The sequence below is a fragment of the Vulpes lagopus genome, chromosome 1, assembly GCF_018345385.1.
Source record: "Vulpes lagopus strain Blue_001 chromosome 1, ASM1834538v1, whole genome shotgun sequence".
NCBI lineage: Eukaryota > Metazoa > Chordata > Mammalia > Carnivora > Canidae > Vulpes > Vulpes lagopus.
Window position 1 is genome coordinate 27,016,516 of NC_054824.1, and position 14,457 is coordinate 27,030,972.

General features: G+C 37.5%; 1 long non-coding RNA gene across 3 annotated transcripts in view; it reads right to left on the reverse strand.

Annotated features, from left to right (window-relative positions):
- LOC121494864 overlaps window positions 1–14,457 on the reverse strand; it is a 323,293-nt gene that overhangs the window by 190,257 nt on the left and 118,579 nt on the right. For 2 of the 3 annotated variants that reach the window (XR_005988890.1, XR_005988887.1), the window contains exon 2: window positions 2,721–2,896. The exons of the other annotated variant lie outside the window; for it this stretch is intronic. This is a non-coding gene — a long non-coding RNA (uncharacterized LOC121494864). The remainder of the gene's footprint in view (window positions 1–2,720; window positions 2,897–14,457) is intronic. 3 annotated transcript variants of the gene reach the window in all.

The following is a 14,457-nucleotide window of genomic DNA, read 5'->3' on the forward strand; positions in this document are numbered from 1 at the left end:
TCCTTGATTCTCTGCTTGAGAACTAGCCAAAACTTGCTTTATTTCTTATTATAATGTTTTTTCAAAACAGTAACAGTCAACATAATCACAGACTCCCTCATTTGTGATAGAACTACAAGGTCCTAGGCAAATATATGCTTTCCAAAACATCACAGATGATATTTTTACCAAACATTTTGCCATGATACAACAGAGCTCTTCAATCTTCTAGGTAACCATACTTCTTTGCCTTTTACCACCTAACCTTCAAACCAATGATGCACATTTCATTTTTTTTGTGTTAATCAGCATCCTACTTTAGTATTATCTGCAGTGAAAGATAATCTCAGTGGACTCACATAAGTTTATTTATGTCTCATGTAGTATTAATCATGTGTTGAACAGGCAACCTTCCATGCAGAGATTCAAGGAATCAGCCTCCTTCTAGCTTGTATCTCCACTATCACCTGTGACTAGAAAGTCTCAAGCTTCTGGCCAGAGATGAGGAACAGAGAAAGAGTTGGTTGTGCTGGGATGCTTTGCAATCAGATTTGAAAGTGCCCCCATTCTACCCAAATTCCAGATACCAGAATTCAGTCATTTACTATGTACCAAAAGCTAGAGGACATGAGTTCTGGCACACATATAATAGTCCCTGCCTCAGACAACTCTAATATTGCTCCCATCATATAATTAGAATATAGATCTCATTTTCCTAAAAGACAGCCTGGAAGATATGGCATAAACAGAAATCAACAATTTTAAGTTCAGGACCTTGAAATCTTAGAGTTAGCAGTTGAACTGCAGAGACCAACAGTCCAACTATCTCATATTACAGATTTAGAAGCTGAGGCTCAGATGGGCATAAGGAATCAGTGATAGATATAGACCTAGAGCATTGATCTCCTTCTACTCAGGTCAGCACTGTCTTTAATATGCCTCCCTACCTCATTTCTTCAGATCAATGCTGTCTTTATTTTTTTTAATGCTGTCTTTAACATGCCTCTCTGCCTTATTTCTTCCTAAAGTTACAAACTTGATGTAAGCTAATGAATAAAAATTGTATTTTTAAACCTTTTTTTACATATAGCTTTTAGTAAATACAAGAAATAAAATGACATTCAATTAAAAGACAAATAAAATTCTTTGGTCAGAATTTCAGTAGGAATTAGGTTGGTGTGTGTGGTCATAAAGGAGATATTTTTTACTCCAAAGAGATAATCTCAATATGGTGTGAATACTGTTTCTCAGATTTTTTGAAACTGTTGAAGCCTAGAGGATCATTCAGGTGAAAGCAAAGAAAAACTATAGCTTTTGTAAAACTGTTTAACAAAAATGAAGTAAAGAAATGTTTGCAAAAACTTCAGGGTCATCAAGGGGTGATGAGTAGCAGAGACTAATTGTTGAAGGAATTAAGAACCAGGTGTGCTCTGAGCTCTTGTCCTTGGAATATCTTGTCCAAATCTACAAATAATAGTTCCTTCCCTTCCTCATCTCTGGGACTGTGGTCAGGGCAAAATGAAATTATGTATACAAGTGATTTACAAGTTGAAAATCAATATGCAAGAGAGAGTTATCATATTCAAATGATCAGTAATAAATCTTCTATTTTAGTCTTTAAATATCCATTAAACCTTATTGTGGCCTATATGCTCCTTAGAGAGCACATATGAACATAGACAATTTGCTAGATTGTTACTGTTTACATAATTATTATTTACTAAAAAATGTGCCTAAACTAAATTTCCAATGCTTTCTCTACTTAGGTAATTACAAGAGCAACATGATTATCAGAGATTAGAAATACAAAGCAACCTTTTAAAAAGGTAATTACAAAATGCAAAATGTAGTCACCTATTATTTTTTTAAAGGCTATAAGGCTAATTAAAAACTAATAAATTGATATTGAGAAATGTCATTTAAGAATGAGGTCTTGGTAAGGCAAATAACAAGACTGAGGAAAAATAAATTTGACTACAAATGTAAAGAAAGATAAAAACCTACCAAAATGGTCAAATACAGCAATGGGTAGGATCAGGAAACTTAACTAAGAGTAGCAATTTATTTAATTAGTAAATCTACGGGTTCAGAAAATAAACCCTCTTGAGAATTACTCTACATGCCAGTGAATTGGGTTTCTTATTTTCAAAGGTTACAATACCAAAGACAGCATTACAGAACTGGCCTTTACTGTCAGAGGAACAGATTACATGGCTTTAAATGTCTGTACCTTCTGTTGTAGATTTTACAATAGGGCATAATTTATAATGTAGAAAGATGGGTTCCATCTACAGCCTGATCAGAAGAATTGATTCAGAAGAAAACTAATATTGACAAGTTTCCTAGTCATTAGCCAATTAGGGCGACCCCCATCTGCATCACAATTCTTATGACTAATTCAAAAACTCATAGAATTTTCTGAATTTCTAGGTTCCAACCTAGAAGAATGCAAGTCCCTGATATTGGTCTGGATATAGACCTAAGCCTTCACAGAAACATTGGCCCTGCTAAAGGTGGTCCTCTATGGTGGACACCCTTCCCAAACTGTGCCTCCAGGAGGCAGGCTGCCTATTTTAATTTCAGACAAATAGTTTAATTAATTTCAGACAAATTATCTTCAAGACCTATGAAAAAGGGCCTCAATGCAATAGCACATCAGCAGAAAGTCAAGATGAATGGGTTTTTCTTTAAAGAAAAAAAAAAGAATTGTGGAGGACCATTTTGTATTATGAATACTCTACCTAGTTTCCCAGACACAGGCAGGCTTCCAGTTACCCACTCGTCAACCTCTATGTGTGCGCATTTTAGAGTGAATCCTTTTGATAATATTACTTGGAACTCTGAACAACATTTTTGGTATGACTAGTTATGGTTGCCAAAGCGTCTAGAAAATAAGAGATCTTCATGCTTGTTGCACCTAAAAATAAAAGAAAGAGATGAAAACAAACATATTAAGACACAATTCCCTTATCATCAGGGATTTCAAACCAAATGAAATAGTTTGGCTCAAATTTTGTAGAGCAGACATTCTGACATTTCTGCTTTCTTCCAATTCAGTGATTTGGGGGGGAAAATATGCAGGCTCAGGTCTGACTCAAACCAGTTCAATTCTGGGGGAAAAAAAAACCAACAAAACAAAACTGATCCATTTATCATTTAATACAAAACCAGTATTTGGATTTAGTTCAAGATTTAGTAAATTAGTATGGTTCATTTCAGTTTAATGTTTGATTCAAGATACTATTTTCAACTGTTCATTTTATCAGTTATGGCCCAAAAGAACAAAATATATGTATTAACTACTGTCAGAGGAAACATAGGAGGATACCATTAATGGCTTTGAAAGGAACCAAGAGTCTCATTAGCATGCAAATTAAGCATAAAATTTCCATTGTCTGTCACATTGCTTAGAGTACATAAACCTACCTTTTCCCAAAAAACTCATAGAATAACCCTCAGGCATCTATGTTATTAAACATTTGCTTCATCTCTCTTCTCACAAAGCAACCAAGGAAATTTCTAACTCGTCTTTTCTAGATACTTCTGAATTAGAAAATTTTAACTCTTTATTCCTTCTATGAACTAAGATTATGCATAGCAATGTTATATATAATTTTTTTATACTGTGATATATATGGTAATTTTATATCTATGTATACACACACAAATATGCACACATATACAAAGGGTAGTAGAGAAGGAAAAGTGTTAGTTTCACTGAGACCAAAAGAAAGGCAAGTAAACCAAGGAAAAGAGATTGACTTAATGGCTGGGGTATCTAAGACTTTCTTGTATCAGAACCTACCGCTTAGAATGTTATTCTACAAGTACATTTGGTAAGGTGAATTATTGAGCTATATATGTGTGATTTATTTGCATAGATTTTTCCCTCTTCCATTCAAGAAGGATTCTCTTTTCCTAACTTTGAGCTCAGTGAATAGATGTTCTCCTGGAATGGGAATAAAAAGGAGGAGATAGAGTTGGTGAGGGAAAAAATAGAAAAGCATCATTAAAGGTCCATTGAATAGCCCCTGCTCCAAACAATACCTCAGCAATGTGGCATAGGGGAATGGTGCCATGGTACAACCCCAACCAACACCCACAGTCCCATCCCAGGCCCTTTAAGAAAGAAAATAGAAGAACCCAATGCTTCAAGATATTGCAAATCTGTATTAGTTTTCTATTGCTGCTACAAAAAATCACCACAAACTTAGTGGCCGAAACACAAATTCACTATCTTAATAGCTCTGTTGGTCCAAAGTTCCAAATGGATTTCACTTGGGTAAAATCAAAGTGTCAGCAGAGAAAGGCTGCATTCTTTTTGGAGATTCTAAGAGAAAATCCATCACCTTGCCTTTTTCACCTTGTAAAGACCACCTTCTTTCCTTGGCTCATGGCCCCTTCCTCCATCTTCAAAGCCAGCAACATAGCATCTTTGATCTTCTCTCTCTGACTTCTGCTTCCTTTGTCACATCTTATTTTCTGTGATGTTCCTGCCTCCATTTTATAAGAACCCTTGTGATTACACTGGACACATATAGATAAGCCAGGCTTGCATATGAATGCATCAAGGGTTGTCTTGATGAACTGGAGATTCAAGGCCCTCCACTAATCTCCATATATTTGTAAGTCTTGCGATTCTTATAACACTCAAAGGAGAAGGAAGTCACATTAATAACTAAAATATGAGTGGAGGGGCACCTGGGTGGCTCAGTGATTGAGTGTCTGCCTTCAGCTCAGGGTATGATTTCAGGGTCCTGGGATTGAGTCCTACATCAGGCTTTCCACAGGGAGCCTGCTTCTCCCTCTGCCTATGTCTCTGTGTCTCTCATGAATAAATAAATAAAATCTTTTTTAAAAATGTGAGTGGAGTCAAAATAATGTTAAGATGAAGAAAAATTACAAATGTGACAGTTATCATTCGTAAAGTTTGTACCTACAACATATAGCTTTATTTTTCTTCCCTAACTGCATTATCTCTCAGTCATCACCACTGCAACTCATTGACTACAATCACATTGACAATTAACAAGTATCTACTAAGCACTTATACGTAGAGCACCGTAACAAAGAACTGTAATAATACAAAAGAATTCAAAAATAGGCATCCTTCTCAGGAAGTAATATGTAATAAAACTATAAGTGAGATTATTTATGGGCAAAAGAAGATAAGACTATGTATTATGCTAAAATATACTGTGCAAATAATAAGTGTTCCTGGACACTCAGTTCCTTCCTATCCTCACTGACTTGGTATTTTGCCTTGTAGATTTCACATTATTTCTTACAAGGTATTCTATGAAAGGGAGTTTCTCTGGTCAAAAAAGTTTAGGAAAATACTAACCCATCATGTTTAATTATTGTAGCAGTAGCCCAGAGAAGTGCTATACCAAAGAAATCACATTTTACTTAACTATTTCCAAACATATTTATGCCTCCAACCCTTTTCTTTTAAACCCTTACCAATATCCTTCTCAGAAAATGCTGACTTAGTGAACCATGGTCCTTCCTAGACCATTTATAAAAATGCTTCTATTTTAAAACCCAAGCTTCAGCACTGCCTGCTGGATATTCATAAATGTTTGCTGAGTAATGTGAATATCTTGCAAGATGAATGCTCATCTCTTCAAATCTTTTATTTCCTGTATTTATCAGTTCCATACCAAAATAAGACCAATTCCCTAAAATTCTTATGTTTCACCACCTTTAGGATTAAAATTTGTCCAACTTTTTGAAACTTTGAATAGACTATACACTGGTCCTCCTTCCGCATAGATATATTTGGAGGCAGCATGTTATGGAAAAATAAAATGTTGCAGTCTCCTCTCAGGTCTGCCACTAACTACCTGTGTGACTTCGTGCAAAGCCCATGACCTTCCAGCACTCAATGTGCTCACTGGTAAAACAAAAGGATGGAACTAGATGGTCTCCAAGGCACTTTACAGCTCTCTTATTTATGCATATCCCTTACCTAGATACTCATTCTCTCAAAGAATTTTAACATATGGGGCAAGAATTATTTCTCTTGAGGAAACAATACTATTTTCCAACCCCAGAACCCACTACCCCCAGCAAGTTGTTTGTATTCAGTGATAGTACTTTTTATTATAGATCCTATCAGCTTTCCTGGTGTGGCTGCAAAGGAAAGGTCTCTTCTTTAGTGCAGTTTATAATCTATCTTCCTGAGCATATGGAATGAATTATGCACCCCTCTCTTCAAAATTCATATATTGAAGCCTTTATTCCTAATATAACTATATTTGGAGATAGGGCCTTTGAGGAGGTAATTAAGGTTAAATGAGGCTTTTGGAGTATGGCCCTAACCCAATAGGACTGGTGTCTTTATAAGAAGAAACACCTGGGGTATACACACGTCAAAAAAAGGCCATGTGAGGACGGAGTGAAAAGACAATCACCAAAAAAGGCCAAGTGAGGACAAGAAGAGAGGCCTTAGGAGAAGCTATGCCTAGGGAACCTTGATCTGGAATTTCCAGCACCCAGAACTATGTGAAAATAAATTTCTGTTGTTTGAGCTACTCAGTCTGTGGTATTCTGTTACAGCAGCCTGAGCAGACTAATACATTGAATAAATATAATCTATATGCAAACAAGAAACAAAGAGTAAACAATATATGACTCAACATAATCAAATAAGATGCACATCCTTTTATTTGCAGGTGGCTTCTGTTTGCTAGCTAGAATAATTAGTATGGAAATAACAGTTTATTTCACTCTCACTCATCTATGTGAAATGATCATGTTGAGCATTTTCAACCCTACACGCTAAAAGCTGACAAAAGGTGTTTCCTGGGCATAGTACACAAGGAAAACAAAGCAAGAAGTGGCACAAACTTCTCTCCCAACCTATTTTCAACATCCCTGCTCCTGAGGTAGGCTGCTTAATGGGCCCAATGTTTTCCCTTGGTATGGATATAGCTAGGAATGGGTATGATTTTACCAATACCCCTTTAACACGAGAACTGTTAAGTCCTCTTCTTAAATGGCTTATTCAAAAAGAAGTCAGAAGAGTCAATATGAGTCTTATAGTATCATCTGGGCAAGTAAGTTATGGGTCTCAGACACCCACTCTCTCCCTCTCTCCACACATCTCTCTCCTTGCATCTTGTCCTTACAGTAGGACCCTCACTGTTGCAACCTTCCAAGAATGGGCTGCCTAAAGCAAGAGCTTAGCTTGCATTGACTTATTTCCTCCCAAAGACCTACTCAGAGCAGTGGTTATATACTTATTATAAGCTTGGCTATATCATCTTGCTTTGGAACATAAAATCTTAAAAACATGAACAATTAAACCCCCATGTTGACTACATTTCTCACTGTTTTTTTCCATTTCTAAACATGCTCATACTTGCTTTCACATCCTTTATACCTAAGATTGGTAAGCACTCCATTATTTAGGAAACTCTTCAGACAGTTCTGGGCATGTATGCTTTATAGCACCTAGCACAATATATTATAGAGTTGATGTTCAAAAAAAAGGTGTGGATCAAATTTTTAAAAACAGGGAGAACTGTATTTTAAAAACATTTCACTTCTCATGTCTGTATATAAGGTATATTAACAGATTTCATTTAAAAAATGAAATTAAAACTTTCATTTAAAACTTGCTATTTGCAGGAGCTCTTCTATGAGCTTTATAGGTATTAATATATTGAAATCACTCCATAACATTATAAAATAACATAATATTAGTACTGATCCCCCTTTCACAGATAGGGAAACTGAGCACAGGAGATTGAGTAACTTGTCCAATGTCACACAGTGCAGTGACCCAGCTGGGATTGGAGCCTTGAGAGTCAAGCTCCAAAAATTACTATATCTCTTTGTTTTAATCACATAGCACGCAAGTATGAATCTGAAAACAAAATGGAAAAGAAATCTAAATACACTGAAGTTCATATATTTTATTCCAAAGGCAAAAGCCTTTGGTCCTCAAAGACTACAGGCATTCAGCATCTTGACTTTACACACATGCTTCTAATAGCAACAGCAAAAGAAGTTGGAAATGGGGTTTGCTGAAGACAGTTTTCCTGAAGGTAGAAAACATGAAAATGGTCAGTACATAAAAACAAGGGAGGTAAAGAAGAGGAGAGGGGCATGCACAAGCTGCCAGAACTCTAAAAGCAGGCTATCAGTGAGCCGTTTCATGTAACAGTGGACAGCCCTCTACATTCCATTAGCTGTTAAGGGCTTCACTAAAGAGCAGCTTTTCATCAAGTGTGACTGAGTCACCGAGAATGTCTAATATCCATTAACAGTCTGTGTTTCGACAGGCAGGGGAAAAAGCAATCCAACCAAGTGGTTAGGAAGCAAGTTTATGTACTTTTTTAAAAAAAAAGAGTATTTTAGTTTCTGGAAATTTCCTGAAAATGATGGAAACTAGAGTATTATTAAATGTATAGAAAGAAATCAAACTTTACTTAAAAACTGCAGAGGCATATGAAAAATGCCCATTGTGATTTACATTAAGAAATATGTTTTTAGGAACGCCTGGGTGGCTCAGCAGTTGAGCATCTGCCTTTGGCTTAGGTCGTGATCCCAGAATACTGGGATTGAGTCCCACATGAGGCTCCCTGTGGGGAGCCTGCTTCTCCCTCTGCTTATGTCTCTGCCTCTCTCTGTGTGTCTCTCATGAATAAATAAATAAATAAAATCTTAAAAAAAAAGAAATCTATTTTTAGTCTCCAATCCCATTTTAGTCTTCTGGATTGAAGACTAAATACCAGAGTAGCTAAATCCCTGGTATTTCCTAAGTATGGATACCAATAAAAGTGTCTTTTTTATATAAATGAAATGGAGAAAGCATTTTAGGATGGGAGTTAGTCACCAGAGGAACCAACCCTGTGACTAGAGGGTTGGAACTTTCAGTTCTCTCTTCTGGAGAGGGGAGAGGGACTTAAGATGGACTTTGATCATTGATGCCCAATGATTTACTCAGGCATGCGAAAGTAATGAAGCCTCCATAAACTCAAAAGGATGGGGTTCAGAGATCTTCCAGGTTGGTGAACACATGGAGATTTGGGGAGAGAGGTGTGCTCAGAGAGAATGTCAAATGTAGTAATCTACTCAGTAAATTGGTTTTCTGAGTTCTGTGAGCCAATCCAGCAAACGAATTGAACCCAAGGAAGGGGTTCTGGGAAGCTCAGGTTTATAGCCATTTGTTAGGAGCAGAGATAACAAGCTAGGCTTGCTATTGGCATCTGAAATAGAGGGAGTCTTGTGGTACTGAGACCTCAGCCTGTGGAATATGCTGCTATCTCCAGGGAGAGAGTGTCAGAACTGAGTTGACTTGTGGGACACCCAACTGGTGTCCAAGAATTGCCTGGTGGTGTGGGGAAAACCACGCAACACATAACATTGGAAATGAGTGTAGAACCCATACCAAGTCATTGCATGTTCCCTTTTTCTATTTAAAATGTTAATGAAAGCCATTTCTTTTTATATTAATGTTGCCTGTTTGTTTTAAGTAAATCCTAAGTACATTGAAATTAACATATTAGGTAAATAATTTATTTCTGTTATTTCATAGTGAAAAGTTCAAAAAGTTTACCACTGTACTTCCAAATAGTTTTAAAGGATTTCTCTTCTGGAGCTTTCCAGTCCCAGCTGTGGAAAATTAATTTCAAAGTAACCAACTCCAAACCATGGAGAACAAACTGAGGACTGATGGAGGGAGGAGGGTGGAGAAGGGACTACAGGGGTGATGGGTACTAAAGAGGGCACTTGTTGCAATTAGCACTGCATGTTGCATGTAAATGATGAGTCACTGAATTCTACTCCCAAACCCAATACTGCACTGTATGTTAACTAAAATTTAAATTTAAAAAAGAAGAAATAAATAAATAAAAATTACTGTTAAAAATGAGCTAATTTTTTTTAAAAACAAAGTAATCTATTCCATCAGCTTTTTGTGAACAAATAAATGTTATCACCTCTCTGGGTAGCCTCACAGCAGTGCTACATCCTTCAGCATAATGGACACTGGTTCAAAGTTAGGAATTAGGAACAGGAAAGATATTTTTCTCTGCATAGTCAAGGCTGAAGATGCTAAGAGTTTGTTGATTCATTCTTTTTCCTCCTATTGGTTAAAAGATACAGGGTTTCTATCCGGGGTAATGAAAAAGGTCTGGAACTACAGAGTGGTGATGGCTGCACAACATTGTAAATGTACTTAATGCCACTGAGTTGTACACTTTAAAATAGTTAAAATGGGGATCCCTGGGTGGCTCAGTGGTTAAGCACCTGCCTTCGGCCCAGAGCAAGATTCTGGAGTCCCAGGATCAAGTCCCACATCAAGCTCCCTGCATGGAGCCTGCTTCTCCCTCTGCCTGTGTCTCTGCCTCTCTCTCTCTCTCTCTCTCTCTCTCACTGTCTCTCATGAATAAATAAATCTTTAAAAAATAATAATAAAATAAAATAGTTAAAATGATATATTTCATGTACGGTATGTTCACCATAAACACACACACACACACACACACACACACACACACACACACACAAACCACTGTGCACATGAGTTTCTCACATTGGTTTTCCCCTTAACACCCCATACATACATACATACATATATACACATGCACACACACACATATACATATAAAGAAGTTCTTAAAAAGTAGACTAAGGTTGACTTCAGAGCTTTTTTATCCACATTTATAAACCTACTTTATTTCTTTATTTAAAGTTTTTTTTAAGTTTCTTCCTTATATAAAATCTAGATCTCTAGCCCAAGTGTCCAATTGTAGATGATTGGATAAAGAAGATGTGACATAGATATACAATGGAATATTACTCAGCAATAAAAATGTATGAGATTGTGCCATTAATGACAATATGGATGGACCTAGAGGGTATTATGCTAAGTGAAATAAGTCAAACAGAGAAAGACAACTAAATACCATACGATTTCATTTAGATGTGGAATTTTTTTAAGTGTATAAACAAACAAAAAACAGAATCAGACATATAAATACACAGAATAAACTGATGGTTGCCAGAGGGAAATGGAGTGGAGGGTTGGGCAAAATAGGTAAAGGGGAGTGGGAGATACAGGCTTCCAGTTATGTAATGAGTAAGTCATGAGAATAAAACGAACTGCATAGGGAATATAGTCAATGGTACTGTAATAGCATTGCAGGGTGGCAAATAGTAGCTACACTTGTAGTGAGCACAGCATAACCTATAGAGTTGTTGAATCACTATATTGTACATCTGAAACTAATGTAACTTTGTTTGTCAACTATACTCAAAAAAAAAAAAATGAGGGGTGTATGGATGGCTCAGTGGGTTAAGCATCAGGGTTGTGAGATCAAGCCCCAAGTCAAGCTCTGTGTTGGGCATGGAGCCTGTTTAAGATTCTCTCTATATATAATAATAATAATAGTAACAATAATAGTACTACTACTAATAATAATAATAACAAAATTCTAATCTCATCCAGAAACATCCTCACAGACAAATCCAGAACAATGCTTGACCAAATGTACATGCACCTCATGGCCCAGTCAAGTTGGTACATAAAATCAACCATCATACTACTCTACTGTCTGCCTAAGGCTAGCTAGTGTCAGATAAGATCTCCTATCGGGATGCCTGGGTGGCGCAGCGGTTTGGCGCCTGCCTTTGGCCCAGGGCGCAATCCTGGAGACCCAGAATCGAATCCCACGTCGGGCTCCCGGTGCATGGAGCCTGCTTCTCCCTCTGCCTATGTCTCTGCCTCTCTCTCTCTGTATGACTATCATAAATAAATAATAAAAAAATTTTTTAAAAAAAGATCTCCTATCTGTGAGCCTGCCTCTTGTCTAGGGAAATGATACTGGAAAGACCTTCATCCAATTTCACCACTCTGCATAATTCATGATGGCCAGGTAATATCCTAGTAGAGATCTACTAAAGAGCTTACCCTCAGCCAGGAGCCCCTCTTTGCAACCTTCACTCTCGTTTACCTGGACTCGCATCTCTTTTCTTTACAGCCCCTGATCATTGCTTCTTGATCCCCAACTTTTGGCCCTGTGCCCCTTGACTCAGGGACCAGTCTCCTAGCAAGGATCCAATAATTCAACTATGTCTCCAACCTAAATATTTGCATTTAAATCTTGGTTTCATTATCTTACCCCAAAGGGACCCAAAGACTTTTCAATTCAAATCACAGCCGTCCTGTGGCCCATGACCATGGACTTAACTGAGGCTCTCCTTCCCAAAATTGGTATTTCAACAGCAACAGAAAATTAACTGTAGGAGAATGGCCAAATGTCTGTGCCTGAACTGATAAAAATCTATCTGGATTTGAGAATGATTCTATTGAAAAATCCATTTCTGTAAAAGAAAACAATGGAAACACATAACCTAAAAGTAAGACTACAAGCAAACATCACAGACATCTGCCAAGAAATGAATTGACAAGCAAGAGCACCATTGAGGCTGGGAAAGGGAATCTAGAAAAAAGAATTGTTTATAAATTACTGCTTCCAGAATCAGTGCCTATCCCTGTGGCCCACAAGGTATAACCAAGAACTACTGCTTATCCTCATTTTGAGACAAGCTGATTTGGGACACTTTGTTAAGGGTGGGAATGAAGAGGGATGAAGATGAGAATGGTGGAAGAAAGTTTGAATAATGTAGAGAAGATTGGCCTAGAACTGAAAGAGATCTAATTTAATTCAGTTCTATGTGAATTCAAGTCAGTTACTCAACTTCTCTGTGCCTCTATTCATTCTATAAAAATAGGAATGATAATGCTGCAAATAATTTATCTGATAATTAAATTAAATAAGATACATATGCCTCCCAACATGCAAGTAAGAGATAGACACACACCTTACTGATGGTATCCTATCTCTATTGCTATTCCTTCATTACACTTTTACCACCCCACATTCATGAAAGCTGCTAGTTCCTAGCAAGATGCCTTAAAATGGTAGCCACTTAATAAATGTTGATTTCCTTTTCCTTTTTTTTTTGCAACCATTATTGATAAGGAAGATTAAAACTATGAACCTGTTCTCATTTCTTTCACAACACAAATTTCACAGGATTCGTTTCACAAGTTGTTGACCCTTATGAGTACCTGTGCTCTTCATCCTTGTTCCTCATTCTCACCTTCACCCACTCCCTCCTAGCACTCCTCCAGCTCAGTGCTTCTGATGTGACAGGCAGAGTTAGCATGTCCTGTAAGATCAAAGGAGACTGAAGACCTGATTCTGGAACCTGAACCTCTCAGCCATCAAAGAGGTCTGCCTGTGACAAGCTAAATGTGGAAGTGAGAACTTTTAATAGAAGATCCTTGAAAATATAGGATCTTCTCTTCATTTCTGCAATAGCTCCAACCTTTGGGATTTTTTTAGATTGATTGATTGATTGATTGATTGATTGATTGATTTTTGGAAGAGAGAGCAAGTGAAAGAGAGCACACACAAGCAAGGGGAGGGACAGAGGGAGAGGGAGAGAGAGAACCCTCCAACCTATGTTTTTAAAATGAATAAAATGTGTGCAGATAAAACATGTTGAGCCAAACATTTTGTGCACTCCAAGTTCACTCCAAGCTATGGATAGAATATAATGCAGCAAGATTATGATGGCTACTTTAAGCCACAAGTCACCAAAACCCAATTCAAAGTTGCTTACACTAAAAAAGAATTTACTGGCCACAAGCTCTAAAAGTCTAGACACAAGGTGAGCATCAGGATTTGCTTTATCCAGGGTCATCTTCTCTTTTTCCCCCACTATTTTCTGATCAGCTTTATCTTCACACATCTAGGCCACATATTTATGTACAACAACTTCGAAGAAAAAGTGGCTACTTTCCAAAACTTTCCCAGAAGAGAGAGACAATTCCAAAAAATCTCTCTGTTCATTCCCTTCAACTGGTCACATGACAATCCCTGAACAATCACAGATAAAGGACTCTTATCTTTAAGATTGTGACTCTTAAGACTAATCAAGCTAAGAGCTAAAAGCTAGAGGTTGCCTCTCTTTACCTGAAGCAGAGGGATAAGTACTTGAACAACAACTACTACAAAAATTGGACTCTGTAATGATGGAGGAGGGGAGAATGATCCTTGTAGGCATCCAACAATGAACACATCAGTCTTTATTTTACACAAACACATCTAATTCCACTTGAATGAGAGTACTATTGAGAAGCATAGTGCTAGACAAATGCTTCTCCAAGCCCTTGAGATTCCTAAAGCAAAGTGACCACCTCAAGGAAAGGAAAATCACACACTCTCCACTGGACAGTGCTCTGAAGTACCCTGAAGCTCTTCAGTACCCTGAAGGGCTTTCCTTTCCTCTAATTAAAGGGATCTCAGGGGCACTTGGGTGGCTCAGTTGGTTAAGCCTCCAAGTCTTGACTTCAGCTCAGGTCACGGTCTCAGGGTCTTGATCTCAGGTTGGTGAGATTGAGCCTTGTGCTGGGCTCCATGCTCAGTGGGGAGTCTACTGGAGATTCCCTCTGCC